At 31.2% G+C, this 21,994-nt stretch overlaps 2 long non-coding RNA genes across 2 annotated transcripts; one reads left to right on the top strand and one right to left on the bottom strand.

The window, feature by feature from the left end:
* Window positions 1–3,306: 3,306 nt before the first annotated feature.
* Window positions 3,307–5,900, bottom strand: LOC107923316 (uncharacterized). Its single transcript, XR_005904879.1, has 5 exons — window positions 5,822–5,900; window positions 5,223–5,314; window positions 5,051–5,124; window positions 3,906–4,963; window positions 3,307–3,729 (listed from the first exon to the last, which is right to left on the bottom strand). It is a non-coding gene; the product is annotated as an uncharacterized lncRNA (long non-coding RNA).
* Window positions 5,901–6,820: 920 nt separating this feature from the next.
* Window positions 6,821–17,346, top strand: LOC121209768 (uncharacterized). The gene is made up of 4 exons (XR_005904880.1): window positions 6,821–7,501; window positions 8,251–8,293; window positions 8,376–8,493; window positions 17,202–17,346. It is a non-coding gene; the product is annotated as an uncharacterized lncRNA (long non-coding RNA).
* Window positions 17,347–21,994: the final 4,648 nt, after the last annotated feature.

A 21,994-nucleotide genomic window follows, 5' to 3' on the forward strand; every position in this document is an offset into this window, starting at 1 on the left:
CATATATCGCACCGATGCCATATCCCAGATATGGTCTTATACATAAATCACTTGTCACTTGTAGCCGAAGCTACCACTATTCACTGATCAGGTAGCCGAAGCTACCACTTTTCACTGATCAGGTAGCTGGAGCTACCACTTTTCACTGATCAAGTAGCCGAAGCTACCACTTTTCACTTGTCATTGATCAGATAAGTGTAGCCGAAGCTATCACTTATCACTTGTTGCCATGGTCCAACCATGGTCTTTCCCTTCAATTCATCTTGTCACTGAATTGAAATGCTAAATTCGATCATTTTTTCAATTTTCATGCTTTTATATTATTCACGATTTTATTATCAATACATATGAAATAACACATCATGAAATTCATAAAATTAACAAATAATCACTAAAATTTAGCCATATAAACTCACAAGTTCAGTTTTTGCATTATAACGATAATTATAATTTCATAATAAATATTCCAAATAAAATATTATATCATTTCTAATCCAACACTTATCGATTATAATCAGGCATGTGATCAATTTATAAACGAGTCATTCATATATTTTTCCTCCTCCTCCTCTCCATCCACATCCTTAGTATAAACAACACACTTGTAAGTAACCTTATCCATAATTTTCACTAATTACTTATGTGAATATTCAAGCTATCCACCCGTGTCATAGTCATTAAGTTATTTATATCTGAAGCTACGGAACTCAAAATTAAGATCCGATAATTTTCCCTCAAACTATACTCACGTATCTTCTTACCATAAAAATTTCATAATTTTTTGTTGGGCCAATTAATACAGTTTATTCATTGAAGTCTCCCCTGTTCTGTTGTCTAACAGTTCCGACCCTTTTTCACTAAAAATTAATAATCTCCTCGTACAGGATTCGAATGATGTTCTTGTTTGTTTCTCTTGAAAATAGACTCATTCAGGATTCTGACCTTGTCTCACAAAATTTGTCATATCTCATGATTTACAATTCCATTGCTTACATCATTTCTTCTATAAGAAACTAGACTCAATAAGCTTTAATTTCATATTTTATTAATCCTCTAATTCCATTTCTACAATTTTTGGTGATTTTTCAAAGTTAGACTACTGCTGCTGTCCAAAACAGTTTTAGTGCAAAATGTTAATTTCCATTTTGCCCCAAATTTCACAATTCATGCAATTCAGTCCTTGCTCAATTAACCCCTCAATTAAAATAATTTTCTCAATTAATACTTTTCCTAGACATTATAAGTTATTTCATAACTATTGAAATTCAGAATTTCCACATAGAACTCTAACTTCAAACTCTTTACAATTAGGTCACAAACATTCACTTTCTATTCAATTCTTTCAATAAAATCAGAATATATACAATTTAAAACTCTAATTCCATGCCAAATAATCATATACTTCCAGAAAATATTCATAGCAACTTTCAATTTCTTTCATATAATCAAAAACTAATGAATTCAACAAGTGGACCTAGGTGTAAAAGTCACAAAAACACAAAAATTTTAAGAAATAATCAAGAATTGAACTTACTTGAAGTAAAAATATGAAAAACCAGCTTAAGTGAACTCTTCCATGGCATTTTTTGCTGATGAGAATGCAGAAAAATAAAGAGAAATCTAGATAATTCCACTTTAGTCCTAGCTTTCTTAAGTAAATTTTGTAATTTTCCAATTTTGTCCTTAATTCTCCTTATTTCCTTGCTGATTTCATGCCCTTGCCATCCAGCCCAAACAGACCTTGGGTCTATTTTCCTTTTAAACCCTCTTTCTTTTATCATTTAAGCTATTTGATCATTTCCCATAATTTTGCATTTGATACAATTTAGTCCTTTTTATTCAATTAATTATCAGAACTTTAAAATTTCTTGATGAAACTTTAATACTAACTTATTAACACTCCATAAATATTTATAAAAATATTTATGGCTCGATTTAAAATTCTCGAGGTCTCGATACCTCGTTTTCGATTCTAATTATTTTAGTATTTATTTTTAGTGCACTATTCACTATTTCAAAAATTTTCCTAACTTCACATTTAACTTATACTCACTAAATTAATAATATTTCCTACTCATTTGTCGGGTTTAGTGATCTCGAACCATTGTTCCGACACCACTAAAAATTAGGCTATTACAGTGATCCGATCACACCTCGGAAAAGATCGGTGGCACTCCTTTTTTGTTTTTAAGTTGACTCCCGTTTTTCAAAATTTAAAATGGTTTCGACACTTATCATGCATGTAATTTTTTAAATTGATCTGATATCTCTATTATATTGATCTAAAATATTGTGTATGTTAATATATATTTGACGGTTGAATTTTTTTACATAAAATAAATAGTTAGAAATTTTTAATTTATGCAAAACCTAACATGCAAGATCTATATCAATGGAGCATAAAATATGATGGTTAGATTGTTAAAATATTAACAGCACGTTTGGTTCGTTGTATTGTAATAGAGGCGTAATGGAATAGAGGTGTAATGGAATAGAGGCGTAATGGAATAGAGACGTAATAGCAATTCAATTGTTTGGTTGAATGTAATGGAATAGAGGCGTAATAGTATTCTTGTGTTTGGTTGAATGGAATGGAGGTGTAATAGCATAAGGGAAAAAACTAAAATGGCTAGAATACCCTTAGCAGAAATTTGTTTAGGTAAATGATTTTTGTTATTGTTATTAAATTTTAATAATATTATTAATATCAATAATAAATAATTTAATCATATTTTAACATAATTATTATTAAATATATATTAATTAAAATATATAATTTAATAAAATTCTTAATATTAAATATTCTTATATGAATTTATTAAAATCATAATATATAATACTATAAATATAATTTAAAGTTATTATTATTAAATATAATTTAATAAAATTCTTAATATTAAATACTCTTATATGAATTTACTAAAATCATAATATATAATAATATAAAATATAATTTAAAATAATTATTATTAAATATAATTTAATAAAAATATATAATTTAATAAAATTCTTAATATTAAATATTCTTATATGAATTTACTAAAATCATAATATATAATACTACAAAATATAATTTAAAATTATTATTAAATATAATTAGATAAAAATATATAATTTAATAAAATTTTTAATATTAAATATTCTTATATGAATTTACTAAAATCATAATATATAATACTAAAATCATAATATATATAATTTAATTTTTGAATGAATGCAAATGATTCACTATGAATGTTTCATTCATAATATCTCCCCTGCTGTAACTTCTTCCTAGATAAAGATTGAAAAACAATAGCAAACAAATAATTCAAAGGATTTTTTCATTAATTTTATAAATGTTAATTGGGAGAAGCAACTCCAGAAATCATCATATGTTATAAATAATTCAGCACTTATGAGCTAAACAAAGGAGCTTGATGATATCCCAATACACAGGTTTATACAAACTTGATAGCAATCTTCCATCAAAAGTGTACGGATGAAGATAAGAGATGGTGACATTTTGGTAAGATAACAGTTCCAGGACAGCTTATCGCCCCAAAAGCGCAACACGATCCTTCTATACTGCCTGTGTCAGGTTGATGTCAAAGAGTTCGAATCGTATGGGCATCTCCATCTCATAAAAGGGGTTCTTCAAAACATAATCAGTGTAGAGCTCATAAACAACTTTCAAGAGAGCCTCCATGTGCTGTGTCCCAGGTTCACAAACTACAAAGAACTTTGTCCCTGAAAATCATAACATGCATATTTGCAAAAGGAAATATATATCCAATATCCAATATCACTAGGTTAATTGATTGACTATAAAGCAGAAAGTATGCCCTATAACCTGCTTAAGCAAGAATTCAACTTAAAGAATAGCGGAGAGAAGGAAGGAAGATCAACTAGGAAAGGTTTTTAACCTATGCTGAATTTATGATATGGATGACTTTCCAAGCTTAGATGTTTCTGAAGCGCATAGAAGGAAAAATTAAAACCAGATAGGAATACATCTAAAAGGTTCACCATTGAAGAATATTAACATGAACTCAAATGAGATGGATTAGGTAGTAAGTGCAAACTAGTACAAAATAAAAGTTCTGAATCAATTTGATCACCACTAATACCCATAATCCATCAAAATTTTCTTCTACTCAACTAAAAGTAAGAAACACATTCTCATTTATTTTCAAGAAAGACAAAGATTGGGAAGTTTCTAAAAGTTTGCTAATTTTTCCAACAATCATCAATTCTTAATTAATTTTAATAGCATAAATCAACCACTTGAGATGATTAGATTGCATTCAAACTCACAAACAATTGCTCAAATACGAACTGCAACCCAGTATGCTTAATAATCACAAGTCTCTCTCTCTGAAAATAGCAATGAAACCACAATAACCATGCACACCATAAATCCTTAACAAGAAAAGAGGAAACAATTGATGAATAGCCCTTAATGACAGGGTATTATCCAATCATCCTCATCTATCAATATCAAAGGATGAAAGAACACTTCCAAACATAAGCTCAGTTCACCACTTTAAGGAATCAATCATGTTAGTAAGTGACTTGTTTCTCTATGAATTCCAGCCAAACACCAAATTAGTATTAAATGAGAATCTAAACTTGACAAGTACATACAGATATGGAATTTTCAACAGTAATTTATGGAAAACATTACAAGATGTTCCTAAGACAATAGTTTTTGGGCTTTGGTTTTGATCATTAAAGAAAAAGTGATAAGAATTAACACCATAAAAAGCATTGACGGGAGAGGACTCACAAACAATATTAAAGTTGCAATTGAGGAATAGGGATCAATTCCAGGTTCCATTTCTTCCAGAAAAAATTGATTAACATTTTTAAATAGTCAAAGCTGAGATCTTGCAATCTTCTAGAAGACAAAGGGTGATTCAAAAAAAGAAAAATAATACCTGGTTCATTCTCCATGCATCAGACAGTAAATTTTTCTGGTTCTCTAGAAAGAGAGAGAATAGTGTTGATTAATTATAGATTAAAATATAGGAAATCCATGTGTAAAGTAAACCAAGAACCAAAAGCTAACCAGAATCGACAGCTTTAATTTCCCTCATGGTAGCATTAGCTGACATCAATGGTTTGATGAAGAACTGTGCGAACCTAGAGAGCAAGTGACAGGAAAACACCCAATCTCACATACATTAAATGAACATTGATGAAAATGAGAGCTAAAGAAAGACTGCACAAACAACATCTACCGGTCCAAAGCCTCTTCAAAGCAATCAGTGTTGACATCAAAAAAATAGTTGGTCATCTCAAAAGCTGTGAAGGCGTTTGTTCTGCCTCCATGCTGTAAATCAGGAAAAAATAAACTACGTAATAAAATCAAAGGAATACTATCTGAAAACAAGTCATACAAATAATTTTACTTCACTATAAGCCTCTTGTTTTATGTCATCTCTTCAAAATTTTGAAGTTAATTTTATTCAAAGTTAGCTAACAATAATCAGTTATTAGATCACATACATTTTACAGGAATCCTTTCAAATTTGATGTTCAATTGGTTTAAGATTAAGATTTTTTATCTATTATATGTATTTCTGTGATTATAGTATTATTGAAATATTTTGGCAAAAAAAGATACCAAGAATTTGTAATCACCCCTTTTATTTATGCTTCAAAAATAATATTGATGCTTTTATAGTTTAAAAGGTTTGTATCAATAACGCTATGAGGAAGAAAATTACTAAAGTCACATACTGTTAAAATTTAAAGTAAAAAAGGAACAAAAAATTTCCAGACAATTCACAAATACAAATGGAAGATAAAATAAACGGATGAAAAAGATAAGCAATACCAAGAAAATGGGCAAGGCCTTCGAGGCCGTCAGGGTCACAAAAGGAACCGACACTCACATTCATAGAAGCAGCACACTGTAACATCAAAAAACAAAGAAATTAGAAAGAAAGAAAAAAAGAAAGGTCAATAATAGTAATGGAATTGCTAATGAAATGAAACTGAAGAAGGAATTGAAAAATTAATTTGCCTTGTCGGTATCGAGATCGCTGATAAGAAGAACTTGAAGGGAATTTCTAATGACGATCCTCCGATACTCTCTTTTGTCAATTCTGGGCTTTAAAATCTCCACATCTTCTCTCCCAACCCCCATTTCTCAGTTCTTTACTTTTCTATGTTTGGATTTTTTTTGTTTTTGGATGATTTTGAGTTTGGTTATGGAAAGTGGAAAGTGATTCGGGTGGATTTTTATTTGACAAGCAAGAAATCTGAATATGAATTAAAAATTACCTGAAATATGATAACAGAAGGAGAGAAAGTTACATATCTGTGGGAGAAGATGAAGGAGAATATCTGAAATATGGCAAGAGAGTTTGAGGGCAGAAATTGTGTAGAGAGTTTAACGCAGATGAAGGAGAAGATGAATGAGGGCAAAATTTGGAAAATGGGAAAAAAGAGCGGAACGTAATAGCTATTCAGTGCTGAAGGTAAGGAATGGCTATTACAGCTTCTCACGTAATAGAGGCTGAATGGAATAAGGCTGTATTACAATTACAGCCAACCAAACGTTGGTTTGGTGGTGGGCCCACCGATTTGGGGGGGAATGCATTCCTATTCCCCCCAACCAAACATGCTGTAATTGTATAAAAATTTATGAAATGATATAAAACCACTTAAGTTTTACACTAGTGTAAATTGATCTCTCCCAAAAATAAATATTAGTACATCATATTATTTTTTAATGTGTTTAAAGTATTAAAAGTTACATGCTTTTTTTCTTTTGAAAAAATCTAACTGATACTATTAATAAGGAAAAAATATCATTCAGTTACAGGCCGTGGGAAGGAAAACAAACATCTGCTTACTAACTATTGGCCACCAAAGTGGTGCATTAAAACCTAAATAAAAAAAATAAAACAAAAGCACATTACTTTAAAAAAGCAAAATGGAGAAATGAAACGACAAACTAAAAACCCTCTAGCCTAGATATCCTTTCTTCCTCCCTGCTATTCAAGAAATCTTGTATCAGTCTTAAAAAGAGACCGAGTCTTCTACCAAATCAATCTTTTTAACACCTTAGTCTCCAACAAGGTAATGAGTTCTTCGGGCCGACTCCAAAACACACCATTTGGAATCTAATCTTCCTTAGTCACCGCCATTGCCTCTTCTTCTATCGTGGTTTACCAGTTTGTCTACTGCCTGTGGAGCCTCCTCAATCCAGAATTGGGGGTCTTCATACCTTCTTCCTTCAATCGCCATTTCGTGGGCTGCTCTTTTGGCTTCTCTTGGCATGTTTCTAAAATACAATCTTCTGAATTTGGGGGATCTCCCATTTATTTCTTTAATCAGGCTGCTGATGTTTGATCTATCTTCCTCCAAGGAATGAACTTTGCGTATTATGGATAACGCATCTCCTTCCACACAGATATCTTGGAAACCCAATTCCTCTACCATAATGAGTGCTTGAAGACATGCTCTTGCTTCTGCCGTAACAGGATCTGGAATATTTTTCCATGGAAAGGTACATGCAGCCATCACTAGTCTTTCTTTATTCCGCGTTACAATACCTAAAACTGATCTATTCATATGTTGATTAAAGGAGGCGACGAAATTTATTTTTATAATATTATCATCCAGTGGTTTCCATATATTTTCGTCAACTCCACTTGCATGTTTCGATAACTCCCCCAGAACTGATATTTCTGCATAATAAGCCTTGATAAAAGCCATTATTTCATTTATTGGACTCCTTATTCCTTCATGATAAATCTTGTTGCGATTGTACCATAGAGCCCAGTAGATAATAGATTTAATCTTACATGTTTCTGTATTCTGATTGTTGAACTCCTTTTCTAACCAATTCTTTCATATTGGTTCTCTGTTACATAATGTATCTGTCGCTCCCATGCCTTGTAAAACCTGCTGTGTAAAAGTGCAATCTCGGAATAGATGGCTTACTATTTCCTCTCCAGCTTGACATATTGGGCATAATGTATTTTCAACTAGTTTTCTGATTTTTAGATTGTGCAGCGTGGGCATAAATTCATTCACTAATCTCCACATGAATATACAGATTTTACTAGGAATCTTGAGTCCCTACAATTTTGTAAAGAACGTAGATCTATTATTATTGTGTAATTTAGGATTTCTCGTTGTAATAGCCCATTTGTATCTACTTTTGACTGTGTAAAACCTTGTATTGTCTCCTCGCCATATAAGTTCATCATGTTATCTGCTACTCACTAATGGAATTGAAATGATGCATTTCAGCTGCTCTTCTCCGAACAGTGAGCGGATAATATCTTGCTTCCAGGTAGATGTTTCCTTATCAATTAAATTAGTAACAGTGGTAAATTTGGTATCAATATTCTGACATTGAACTCTTCCATTTCCAGGCCTCGATAACCAAGCGTCGTTCCATATGTTAATAGCTTCCCCCTTCCCAACTCACCATCCTGTTCCCTCTTCAAGAATGCGTCTAGCTCCCCAAATGCTACGTCAGGTAAACGAAGGGTAAGATTCTAACTTAGCACTCAAAAAATCTCCTTTTAGAAAATATTTTGCTTTCATGACACGCTCAAATAAGCAATAAGGCTGCATAATAATTTTCCATTCCTGCTTCGCTAACAAGGCCAAATTAAAATTTTCCTATTCTTTAAAACCTAACCCTCCCTTCGCTTTGGGGATACATATATCACTCCATTTACTCCAATGTATGCCTTTATTTGTTTTGGAATTATGCCACTAGAACTTACACATTAAACTCTCTAATTCTCGACACAAAGAAATTGGTAATTTAAAACATTGAATAGCATATATTGGTATTGCTTGTAAAATAGATTTTAAGAATACCTCTTTGCCCCCAGCTGACAGTAGCTGCAAACTCCAATTGTTTAACAATTTTACAAGCCGTTCTTTTATGTCCACGAATGCGTGCTTTTTCTGACGTCCTACCATAGTCGGCGGCCCCAAATATTTTTCAAGATTATTAGAAATCCTTACTCCCAAAATTCCACCCACCTGTTCTCGTGTTTCAGAGTCTACATTCTTACTAAAATAGATCAGCGACTTGTCAAAATTAACTAATTTCCTAGAAACATGTTCATATTCTTGGATCACAAACTTCATGTTATTTGCTCCTTCAATTGACACCTCCCCAAAGAGCACACTATTATTCACAAAAAATAAATGTGACATCGAAACATTACCTCTTTCCACCTTAGTTCTGGTCAATCTCCCTTCCGTTTTAGCCATTGCAATTAATCATGAGAAACCTTCAGCACAAATAAGGAATAAATACGGACTAAGTGGGTCTCCTTGTCTTAACCCTCTTTGAGGACTAAATTCTTCCTCATTTCTACCATTAAGCACGACTGAATATGTCACACTACTAATGCATCCCATAATAAGTGAAATCCATTCTTCACAAAATCCCATCCTGCTCATCATTTTTTCTAAGAAACTCCGTTCAATTCTGTCGTATGCTTTACTCATGTCCAGCTTTAACGCGAACCCTTTCTTAGATGTTCCTCTTCTTTTCTTAAACGAATGAAGGATTTCGTGTGCTAAAAAAATATTATCCGTGATTTGTCTACCTGAGATAAATGCTCATTAATTGTCTTCGATGCAATAACTAAGCACCTTCCGAAACCGATTGACAAGAACTTTTGAAATAATTTTGTAAATCACATTACACAGACTTATAGGTCTAAACTGGCTCATTAACTTTGGCGAATTAACCTTGAGGATAAGAACAATACTTGTATAGTTGATTTCCTCCATATTTTTCCTTCCTTTTAAGATATCTAAACAAAACCTGGTAACTTCCTCTCCAATAATATGCCAATATTTTTGGTAAAATATTGCAAGAAAACCGTCCTTACCTGTAACACCTTCTACCCGTATCCGTTGCCGGAATAGGGTACGAGGCATTACCAGAGTTTGCTGAGCATTTTCAGATAATTCTGAATAATTTATTATTCATATTCTAAAAATAATCATAATGTCTCTCAATTGGGCCCTTAAAGCCCAAAACATACATTTTAACATTCAATTCACATTCATGTGACATAAATGTATAATTTAAACATTCAATAACTCAATTCAAGTTGCACGAACTTACTTCATTGCTTATTCGTATTTATAGTTTTACTAATCCGAAAACTTTTTCTTTTTCACGTTCAAGTCTCATATTTGAGCCACCCGGACGTTTATAAATAAATTTGATCATCATTTTTATTTATTTCATATTCTAATATATTCAATTAATCTCTAGGCAAAATTACCATTTTGCCCCTAAACTTTTGATTAATGACAATTTCATCCTTAGACAAAGAAAAATAAAGTTCTTGTAATTAAATCCTTGTTTCAAACCTAATTATTCTTATATATATATTGATAAAAACCCATAAATTCTATAAAATAACAAAATTTTCCACAATTTCAACACTTTTTAATTTAATCCCTAAAACATGTTTTCACCCGATCTTGATCTAAATTAATAGTTTCATTCAATTTTATAATTTAAAAAAATAAAACAATTCATTTCCTTCATTTTGGTCATTTTTGACATTTTTACAAAATTGCCCCTACAGTTTTTCTTTTATTCAATTTAGTCCCTGAGTCTAAAACAAACAAATTATCCATTTTAATGTAAACCTATTAAGGGTGGCAACAAACAACAATATGTATGTTACCCGGATGAAATATGAAATACTTCTCTAAATTTTTTATCCCATTTGCTTCTGTTCGTTTGGTTATAACTCCTAAGTCTTTGAATCTCAAACTTACTTCATACTTCATCCGGAATTATTACCTTGTTGTTCTAACTTCAACAAGAGCTTTATATTTTATCCAGAATAATTACTTTGTTGCTCTAGCTTTAACAAGAGCTTCATATTTTATCTGGATAACTTGGTTATGTTTTTCTTCCTGTGTGAAAAACCCAACAAAACCCTTGCTAGCTGAAAATTCATATGTTTATTTTCCTCCTCCTCCTCTTCATTCCACATCCTAAATGTATATAGCATTCTTATAAGTAACATTATCTATGATCTCACTATTTACTTATAAATTTATTTAAAGCTGTCCATTCGTGTTATAGTCACTAAATTATTTTTAATTTGAGCTACAGAGATCCAAATTAAGATCCATAAATTTTCCCTGAAACTTATTTTTCCACCATAAAATTTTCAGAATTTTTTGTTTAGCCAATTACTACAGTTTATTCATTAAAGTTTCCCCTATTTCACTATCTGATAGTTCTGCCCTCTCTTCACTTAAAATTAATTATCTCACAGTACAGAACTCGGATAATGTTCTCGTTGATTTATCTTGAAAATAGACTCATTAAGGATTCTAAAAATATAATTTTGAGCCTCTAATTATTTTTATCCAAATTTTTGTGATTTTCCAAAGTCAGAACAGGGGAACCCGAATTCATTCTGACCTCTTCTCACAAAATTTATTATATCTCATAACTTACAATTCAATTGCTTACACCGTTTCTTCTATAAGAAGGTAGACTCAATAAGCTTTAATTCAATATTTTTTTCATCCTCTGATTCAATTTCTACAATTTATGGTGATTTTTCAAAGTTAACCTACTGCTGCTGTCCAAAATTGTTTTAGTTCAATATGTTTATTACCATTTTTCCTCTAAATTTCACTGGTCATACAATTCAGTCCTTGCTCAATTAGCCCATCACTTAAGCTAATTTTTCTCAATTAACATTTTATTCCATCATTCTAAACTATTTCACAACCTTTAAAAATCAGAATTTCAACACTAAACCTTAATTCACAACTTTTTCACAATTAGGTTCTAAAATCAATTTCGATTGAAATTACTTGATAAAATCATCAAACAACAAATTAAAATCTTCAAATCTATTTTATTTCATCATAAACAGTCAACACTTATCAATGTTAGCTTTCAATTTTTTCCATAAAATAAAAAACTAATGAATTAAACACTTGGACCTAATTGTAAACGTCACAAAAACATAAAAATCTCAAATAAAAGGGCAAGAATTGAACTCACATATGTCAAACTATGAAAAACAGCAACTTTCAGACCTTCCATGGCATTTTTGCTGAAGAAGAATGATGATATCTCTAGATTTTTCAATTTTGTCTTGTTTTATATGCTTAATTTGCAAAATTTTCAATTTTGCCCCTTGTTCACACTTGATTTTTATTTTTCTTACACACACATGCCGTCCAGCCCAATAATGGGTGTTTAATTGCCTATTTAGTCCTCCTTTAATTATTACTAGAGCTATTTAATCACATTTCATAATTTTGCACTTAATTCAATTTAGTCCTTTTTACCCAATTGACTACCAAAACCTTAAAATTTCTTGATGAAACTTTAATACTGACTTACTAACACTCCATAAATATTTATAAAAATATTTATGGCTCAGTTTATGAATTTGAGGTCCCGATACCTTATTTTCAACCCAATTTACCTAATTAATTCTTTTAAAATCGCAAAATTCACTAATTCAAAAATTCTTTTAAATTCGCGCTTGGCCCATAATTATTATTTATTAAAATTTCTAAACTTACTTATTAGATTTTGTAATCTCGAATCACTGTTTTCCGATACCACTGAAAAATTTGGCTGTTACATTACCTGACTCCTTAAGGGGGGCTATAGATTTAACTGCCAATACGGCTTCTTCTGCTGTGAACTCTGCCATCAAATCCCTATTGTACTCATCCGTTATATATGGTGAAAAGGACTCCAGCAATCTGTTACAATCACTAATTTCCTTAGAAGAAAAGACATCTTTAAAGAAGTCAGTCGCCATTTTAGACATTTCCTCATCATCTATTATCAAATTCCCGATCTCATCCTCTAAACCCTTAACCATATTTTTCTTCTTACGATATGATACACTTCTGTGAAAGAAAGATGAATTTTTATCAGCCATTCGAAGCCAATTAGTTCTTGCTCTCTGCTCCAAAAAAATCTCTTCCTTGTCGCCTTCAAAGTTCAGTTCTAATTTGATTTCTATAATCTCTTCCAACGCTTCTTTAGTAATTTTACTAGCTCCCAAATCAAATAATTTGGCGTTAAGCTCTTCTGTTCGCCTTTCCCTTAACTTTTTCTCTTTTTTTTCCCAATCATTTGAACTCCTACTCAGCTCCTTCAACTTCACTAGAACATCCTAAGCATTTGAAGACCATACCTTTTTTATATGCTCCTCACATCCTGGGTTCAGAATCCAATCTGCATTAAATCAGAATTGCCATTGTTGCCCCACAATTTGCCTGCCTCCATCCCCTTTTGTATTCACAGCTATTGGGCAGTGATCTGAAAAACTATGTTGTAAGTGGCTAACTTCAAAGCTTGGAAACAGGTCCCAACATTTTGGATCCACTACTCCTCTATCCAACCTCTCCGTAATATTGTTGCTAACAAGTCTACCTCTTTCCCACGTATACCATTGTCCGGAGAAACCTAAATCAGCCAGTTCACAATCTTCCAATGCTTTCTAAATGCTTCCATTTGTCTTTCTTCCCTAATTCATCCACCTTGTTTTTCAAAAGAGAATAGAATTTCATTAAAATCACCAGCTACTAACCAAGGCTTGTTATTCCTACGCTACAATACTCTTAACAACTCTCAAGATTCCCTTCTGTCATGCTCCACTGGTGCCCCATAAAAACCCATGAATCTCCAAGAGTCCGCCTCATTCTCTTCTTCAACCTCTACATCAATATGAGACTTTGAGTAGCTTTTTAAAGTTATACTTAAACCCTCCTGTCATCCTAGTGATAATCCTTCCTCAAACCTATCGCATCAACATCAATACCATTCATGAATCCACATTGTCTTCTTATAGACTCCATTCATTTGCTTGTGACTTTTGTCTCCACAAGAAATAAAATTTGGGGTTGAATGTACCTTAATTTGTTTTTGAGACGTCTCACTATTCACGATTGCCCCAAACCACGAACATTCTAACTTAGTATTTTCATTGCATCCGGTCAGCCAACTTGACATTGGCCGTCGATATCTCATTTTCTAATTGCAACATACCTCTGTTCTCTTCGATATTTCCCGCTTCTGAATTAAACCTCTACCTCTTTTTTCCATCAACAAATTCCATTGGTAAATCTTCCATAGCAACTCCGTTTCCTCTTTCCAACTCTAGCTTTTCGTTGGCCCTTGCGTCTGCAATTTTCCGAATCTGCCTTGTGACTCGCCCCATAAACCCTATTTCCCTCCTTAGATCTCTATTATTTGTTACATCCATACCAAAATTTCTTCCCCTTCTTTCCCTGTCAATTTTCGTATTCATCCATCTTTCAGAATCAGGTTCCTCACGAAGTCATCTACTTGTAAATTGATCTCCCCTTCTTGGTGCAGCCCTCAGTGTTAAATCCTATCCAAATTCCACTTGCTGATTGCCTAATGTCAGTCTGACTTGGCAGAAGCTTTCACCATATCCAAGCTGACCATAAAGAAAACAAAACAATGATAAATGTTCATATTGAAATAAGACGTATATAAATCTGTTTTGGCCAATACATATTCACTTCTTCCTTTTGAGCAGGTACCGAGTATTAATTAGAACTCGAACTCGCATAAACTTACTAATACCTTTGGCGACCATCGACGCGCCTATTCCACAAACCTGCCAATGAAGTCCCTAAACTGTCGTGCCATTCATTCCTTAATAAAAAACCAATTCGGAGATTGTGAATTTGCACCTAAAAAATGGTATCCCATAGTGGAACTGTATTTGGCTCCTCATTCCCTATTAATCTATGGAAAATAATTAGATGTTGATTAAAGAACCATGGCACACCATCCATAACTCTTTTCAGATCGATCTCGCTGTAAAATTTGAACAAGATATGCTTGTCCTCCATCTCCGTGATCGTCACCCCCCTCAACGGATGCCATAAATCTGCCAGAGTATTTTTTAAAGATGAAAAATTCACTACACTATCCGTAAGAACTTTTCCCACCATACATAATTCATATAATTGAACATTAGTAATATCATCGCCTAAAACCATCATGGGGTTTTCCTCTTCATCCATAATATTGAGATGGCTAAATCTATATCCACTGTATTGATGTCGCCCATATCTCTGCTTCAATTTGTTTCACCAAAAGAGTCCCTCAAAATAATACAAGAAAACCCTACAAAAACCCTAAGAAAAGAGAAAGAGAATTTCGTGCTACAAGGCAGACTAAAGAAACCCTAACACATGCTACTCGACAGACTGACTTACATAACCTAAAAGTTATATACGTTTAGATGTCAATAAATTTGTTTAATGTTTTATAAAAAAAATTGTATACTAAATTTTATTATACCCACAATAAAAAATTGTATTCTAAATGTTATCTTACACACAATTTGGATGAACGAAAATATCTTATATTAAAAATATATGTTATAAAATAATTTCAACAAATAATTATGGATGATGGAGTGAGAGATTTTTATTTGAATTTGTTGGACTTGTATTTGATTTCTAAATAATAATTTTCAATGGTTTTATATGAAATATTATATAAAAGTATGAAATAAAAAAAATACCTTCATAAGAATATTAATTGTCCTTTAAAGTAAGGGTATTTTAATAAATTTATTACTGAATTGGTGTCGAGTTGACTTGTGATACCAATTTAGTCAAACATCATATATATGTATTATATATTACTAGGTATTGGGTCCCAAGTAACACGAAGGCTTAATTTATTGGCATGTAACATACTTATTGTGATATCTTTTTTTATTTTAAAAATATAATATAATTTTAAAATTACAGTAAATTATATGAATAATTTCAATAATATATATATTTAAATATTTAAATTACTTAAATTACACACTTTGCTAAGCTCAAATTTTATAAAATTGATAAAATTTTAACAATTAAAAACATCATCATATTAAGGGATCAAAATTTAATTCTAAAAAATTATTAAATATTTGAAAATTTTTAAATAATATTATTTCAAATATATGTGTTATTTATAAATTTAAATAATTAAATTTATTGTTAATTAAAATTATATAGGTGAATATATCAATAACAGAAATGATTTATTTAAGTATAAAATTAAAACCAAATTTTAAATAATAATAATTAAAATCAGATCCTAATTAACCCATATTGTTATAATTACATGATTATTTTTTAAAATTAATGGTTATATATAAATTATTTATTGTATTCATTTATGAATAAACTTGTGTCAGGGGACTACAACAATTTACGTCTAATTATTTTGTCAAATTGAAATAAAAACTAAAAAAATATACGTCCATTCAATTAGAAATATAAATTTAACTTAAAGGAGTAAAATAGATATTTATAGCTTTTGCGAATGGGTAAATCATTTTTAAACCGAAAATTTAGTTATGAATTAAATAGAAATTCAATTATTTATTGTGAATTATTGTTTAATTTCCGTAGCTAACGTAGTACCGGAGACATCGACAAAGAAAGTTAACGAGAAAGTTAACGAGAAGTAATCCAAAAAATTACGGTTTGTATTTCTATAAACCGAACTTAAAAATTATTATTGTATTTATTACATATATATACACTAAGTAATATAAAGGTAAGTAATGCTATTATTGTATTGAATCTAATTGAGTTGTGAATATTTGATTTGCAATTGTTATCTAAAAATTTAAGTGAAATAAATACCCTATTAACAGTGTCGGGCTAGGTTGGATATAATTGGCATGCCATAGGATTGAAATTGTACAGGGATACTTCGACCTTGAGTCGATGAGGCACAAATAGTGTCGTACCATTACTTCGACTTTGTATCGATGAGGCACTTTGTGTGTCGTACTGTTACTGATACTTCGATTAAACCGATGAGGTACTATGTATCGTACTATTACTGTTTTCTTCGGCAATGCCGATGAGGCACAATGTGCCATACTAGTGTGTTGGTGGGATCTGTATATCCACCAAAGTTCGAGTTACGTTATAGGGGTAAATTACCGTACTGGACTATTGAATGACTGTGCTACTGTACTGAAAATCGATTGTTATTGATTGATATTAATTAGAACTGAATGTTTTATTGAGAAAGAACTTTAAATATAATTAGTGCTATTAAATTTGAAATTTAGTAGCTTAAATGCATTTTGTGTTAATAATGATTTAAGTATTGGTTTATAGGAATACCACTGAGTGAATACTCAGCGTATAGTTGTTTCTTTGTGCAGGTTAGGTACGAAAGTGACTAACAACTCAGCATCCAAGACAAGCCCGAACTCAAATACTTTGTGATGTATCTTATTTTGAGAAATGGCATGTGCTTAGGTTGTCTTTTGAGGTTATTTTGAGTATGAATGTTATTAGTGTAAGAATGTTAAAGGTTTATATTTATATGAAGACCTATGCCATATAATATGGTATTTTCATAGTTTAATTTGAATTGATTTTGAATGATACCAAAGTATACTGTCTAGAGGTTTTATGTTAGATACTTACTAATGCACTCGAGTTAGATCATAACATTGATGATTTTAATGTGAAATGGATGTATTTAATCATGTTTTGGATTGGTTGAAAGATTGAATTTTAAGTTCCTTGTTATTAAAGTTTGCAGGGATGGTAAACTTGGACTATAAGGTTCATTTTGAGTACACACGGCCTGGCACACGGGTGTTTGATCAGACCGTGTGAGACACACGGCCTTATACCGGTATATGAGCAGGCCGTGTGTCCCCTGCATCTAAAATGTAGTAAACAGAATGCTTAGGTATGGCCACGCAGGCAGAGACACGGGCGTGTGTCTCAGCCGTGTAAAGTACACAGCCACAATACACAGGCATGTGCATGGCCGTGTGAAAACTGCATTAGGTTCGAATTGAAAATAAATCCACACAGGCTAAGCACACGGGCGTGTGTCTTGGCCGTGTAAATCTAGTTTGTTCTAGAGTTATAAGTCAGAGAAATACACAGGTAAAGGACACGGGCGTGTCCTAGTCGTGTGAGTCACACGGCGTGACAACACGAGTGTGTGGTACTGTTCATTAATAGAAATTTTGAAACTTTTACGAAAAAAGTTTATAAGCTTCTGATTGAATTCTGATCTGTTCTTAACATCTTCTATGGGCCTTGAATATTCATAAAAGCGGTCAATAAGATATATTTCTGAATTATACAATGTTTAATTTTATTTGATTTGTGTTATAAACCGTAATGACCGATAATGCTCCATAATCCTATTCTGATGTCGGAAAAAGGTTAGGGGGTGTTACAAAGAAGATGGCTAAGGATGAGATATTAGAAAAGTTACTTACATGTAATTTGAGAACCATAACCCTAACATATAACTTTGGCACATTAGCCCTAATTTCTAATCAGCCTATCATCAATTAGAAATTAATTACTAGAATATCTACATATATTTGATTCATACTTTATTTAATAATTAAAGCCCAATACACATTAACCAAATTAGATCACTTTTAATTTGGGCTAACCTATTATGATAGTAAATTATAACATATGTGATGTCCATATTTTTCAACAGCATCTACCACTAAGATGTCGACAAACAACATCTTTAACTTTTTTCAACAAAACTTCAACAGAATTAGAAGAATTCACAAATAACCTACTATTCCTTTTACACCAAATAAAGTACACAACTGCATTCCATGCTAGCTTGAGAAGGCAAACAAGGAATAACTTACCTTGCAAACAAGAAATTACCCAGTTAAATTCTTGAAACCACGTACTAACAAACCTCTTGATGCTACAAGAACCCTACTAAATTGTATTATCTCATGTTCAATCTTACTTCATTTCACATTTAGCTTTGTTTTATCTAATTCCATTTAAATTTAAATTCATTTGTTTAAACTTTGTGTTTTAGCATGTCATATATTATTCTAATTAGTATAAATATTATTCTTAAAAGATCAATTTAATTTCCCGAAAGGTAATGAGGGCATTTTCTAGTTTAGCGGACTACATTTTTTATTTAATATTCAGTTAAATGATTTATGATAATTAGATTAGCTTAAATTCTAAATATTTAATTAAATTTAAGATAAATTACACAAGTTATGTAACTACTTAATTTTTAAGACTTCCAAAATCACCATTCAACTAATCAAGGTTTTTTTTGGGGGGGGGGGGCTTTTCTATTAATTTTCATTATATGTTTGATGAAAAAGTGAGACAACGAAATTTATTAAATTTGAGTTCCTTTTAGCTCCGATATCCTAAAGGTTAAATCCATGACTAGGAATGTTGACTAGAATAGAAGTAGCCACGTTGGATGGGATTTGGTCTTTTTATAATGAGGAAGGTTTATAGAAGACGATGGGAGAAAACAAGAGTATTGATTGGACATGCAAGAAACGGGAAAATAAAGGGATAATGTCACCATTAACCCCTATACTTTGAGGTTTGTTCTAATCTAGTTTCTAGACTTTTAAAATGTTGAATTACTAAGGTGGCTCTTGACTCCAATGACATCAATTTTTAGTTGATGTGGCGATTGCCCAATGAGAGTGCACCACATGTATAGCTGTTGTTCTTTGACTACCTGACTGAAGCGCTTATGAGCAATTATGCCTTTTTTTTTTCTCTTTTAAACGTGATATTCAGGTAAATTATAAATTTATTTTTTTCTTGTTTATTTACTTTTGCTTATACATTTTTTTTTGTTATTTCTTCATCTTAAATAAGAAAACATGAATAATAATGATAATTTTCTCTATTTTTTACTTTTTTCTTACTATTTTTTAAGAAGAAAAACCTAGAATTAAAAGACAGAGAAACCCCAAATTAAAAACTTGATGCGAATCCAATTCTTATATTCATTTAGATTCTTTAACAGCACAGTCATTTTATATTAAAGACAACCCATGATTCAAACTGGGCATTTCAAAATCATCAAAACTAAAACTTCAACTCCTTTGACTTTAGTAGCCTGAGAAATCAAATCATATAATTTCTCTCAAACCCACACCAGCATGACTTCCGGCCGTCGTCAACCATGACTGAGCCTAAGTTATTGGCCAAACTTCATCTGATCTGATTTTCGTTGTTAAACCGAATTCCAAAATCGTCACCGTTTGAATTTCAAGGTTATTTCTAGGAAATCGATGCTCGCAGAAAGAAAGGGAGGAAAGAGATTCAATTCGATGTGAAAATCTGACTGATTGACGTTTGGACACAACCACGACAACTAAGGAGAAGAGAGAAAAAAGATAAGAGAAAAGAAAACGGAAACAAAAGGAAAATGAATAAATAAATAAATAAATAAAAGAATCGTTTTTTGTTATAAAAAAAGTTACCTTTTTATTTAATTTGATAAATTAAATGGAAAATTTTCATAAAAGCCCCTATCAACCCTTTCAACAGTAAAAAGGGACATATGTCCTCATTTGATTGGCACGTGCCAAATCAGCATAAAGCTAATGCCTTTAAGGTCGAGGTACTAGAATAGTTAACATAATTAAACATAGTAGACTTGATCATGGGATGAGCCACTTGATATGAAGGTTCGCTCGAAATATGGAAGGACTTGAGAAAAAATATAGGCTTGAAAAATGAACTTGGGAAAAAAAAAAGTTGTTTAAAAAATGGGCCGAGTCTCAGATGAATTTTTTTAGCTCGAACAGGGCCTGAATTTACAAAAAAGAAATTATTGTTGTTTTGTTGTTGCTTTTCTGCTGTTTTGTTGTCATTTCACTATTATATTGTTATTGTTTAGATATTATATAACTTTTATTTTATTGTTAATTTTGTTACTATTTTTGAGGCATTTGCTTATTAAGTTGCACTTATCTTAGTGTTATTTAAGTATAATTTTTTTAATTTATTTTCAATTTGTTAGTAAACATCTATTTTAATGTTTTTAATGTATCATATTTTTTAAATTTATTTTTACATAAAAAAATAATATAAAAATTTTAATACGAGCGGGCCAAGTCGAGCTTAGATTTTAGCTTTTTTTATTCAGACCAGGCTTGGGTAAAATTTTAAGCTTATTTTTCGGGTTGGGTTAGGCTTGGGCCTAAAATTTTTATTACGACTCGGCCTGAACCTGACACACAATCACCTTTAAACCATAGGTACTTAATTGGACATTTTGAAAGTTTAAGGGTCACATTGGACCAAACCTTAAAGTACAAGGGTATTGTACCATTATCCCAAAAATAAAAAGAATTATTTGAGGAAAAAATCGAAAATATAGAGGAAACCTCCACAATCTCAAATGTTGTTAAATATAGAGGGAAAAAAAACCCCCTGCATTGGTTTTTAATGAGATATCTAATTTTCTAATGGTTAAAATGTGCAATAGGTTTTTGTATTCTTCACAAATTTGAAATTTAGTTTTGTGTATTTATATTTCTAGGAATTTAGTCTCTTTATTTTCTAGATTTTAAAATAACTAAATGCTCAACTTGAGACTTAATTTTTTAGGGGTTGCTCACATAATGATCAAACATTTTAAAACAGTCCTATAAGAGCCTAACATTTATAGAAGTGCTCAAATGAAGGCCAACTTTTCAAAATGATCGAATAAGGGTATAACATTTTCAAAAGTTCTCAAATAAAGGCTTCTCAAATGTCGTATATTAGGTTTCAAATTATTTTATGATTGCTTTCTTTTCTTTTCAAGCAATATCTAACTCAAGCGTTATGTGTTTTATTCTAAACACATCTACATTTATTTAATTTTTTTTCTATAAATTGGATTGAAGTGCGTGGAAAGCCTTTATGTGAGAATTTTTGTAAAGTCAAGCCTTTATTTGATAAAGTTTAAAGGTTAAGCTCTTATGCCCTAATTTGAACATTTACCCTTTTAAAATTTATGTCAAAGTCCAAATACTATTAATTTATTTTTTAAATTTATTGATGTGACATTTTTAAATAAAAGAAGATATCTATTTGGTAGTAATGAAACTATGAAATTGTCATGATGAACCTATATTTTACAAAAATAATTGTAGTTGTGATAATAGTTGGACTTGAATTTAAAAAAGTAAAA

This window comes from Gossypium hirsutum, chromosome A11, assembly GCF_007990345.1.
Source record: "Gossypium hirsutum isolate 1008001.06 chromosome A11, Gossypium_hirsutum_v2.1, whole genome shotgun sequence".
In the NCBI taxonomy this organism is placed as follows: Eukaryota; Viridiplantae; Streptophyta; class Magnoliopsida; order Malvales; family Malvaceae; genus Gossypium; species Gossypium hirsutum.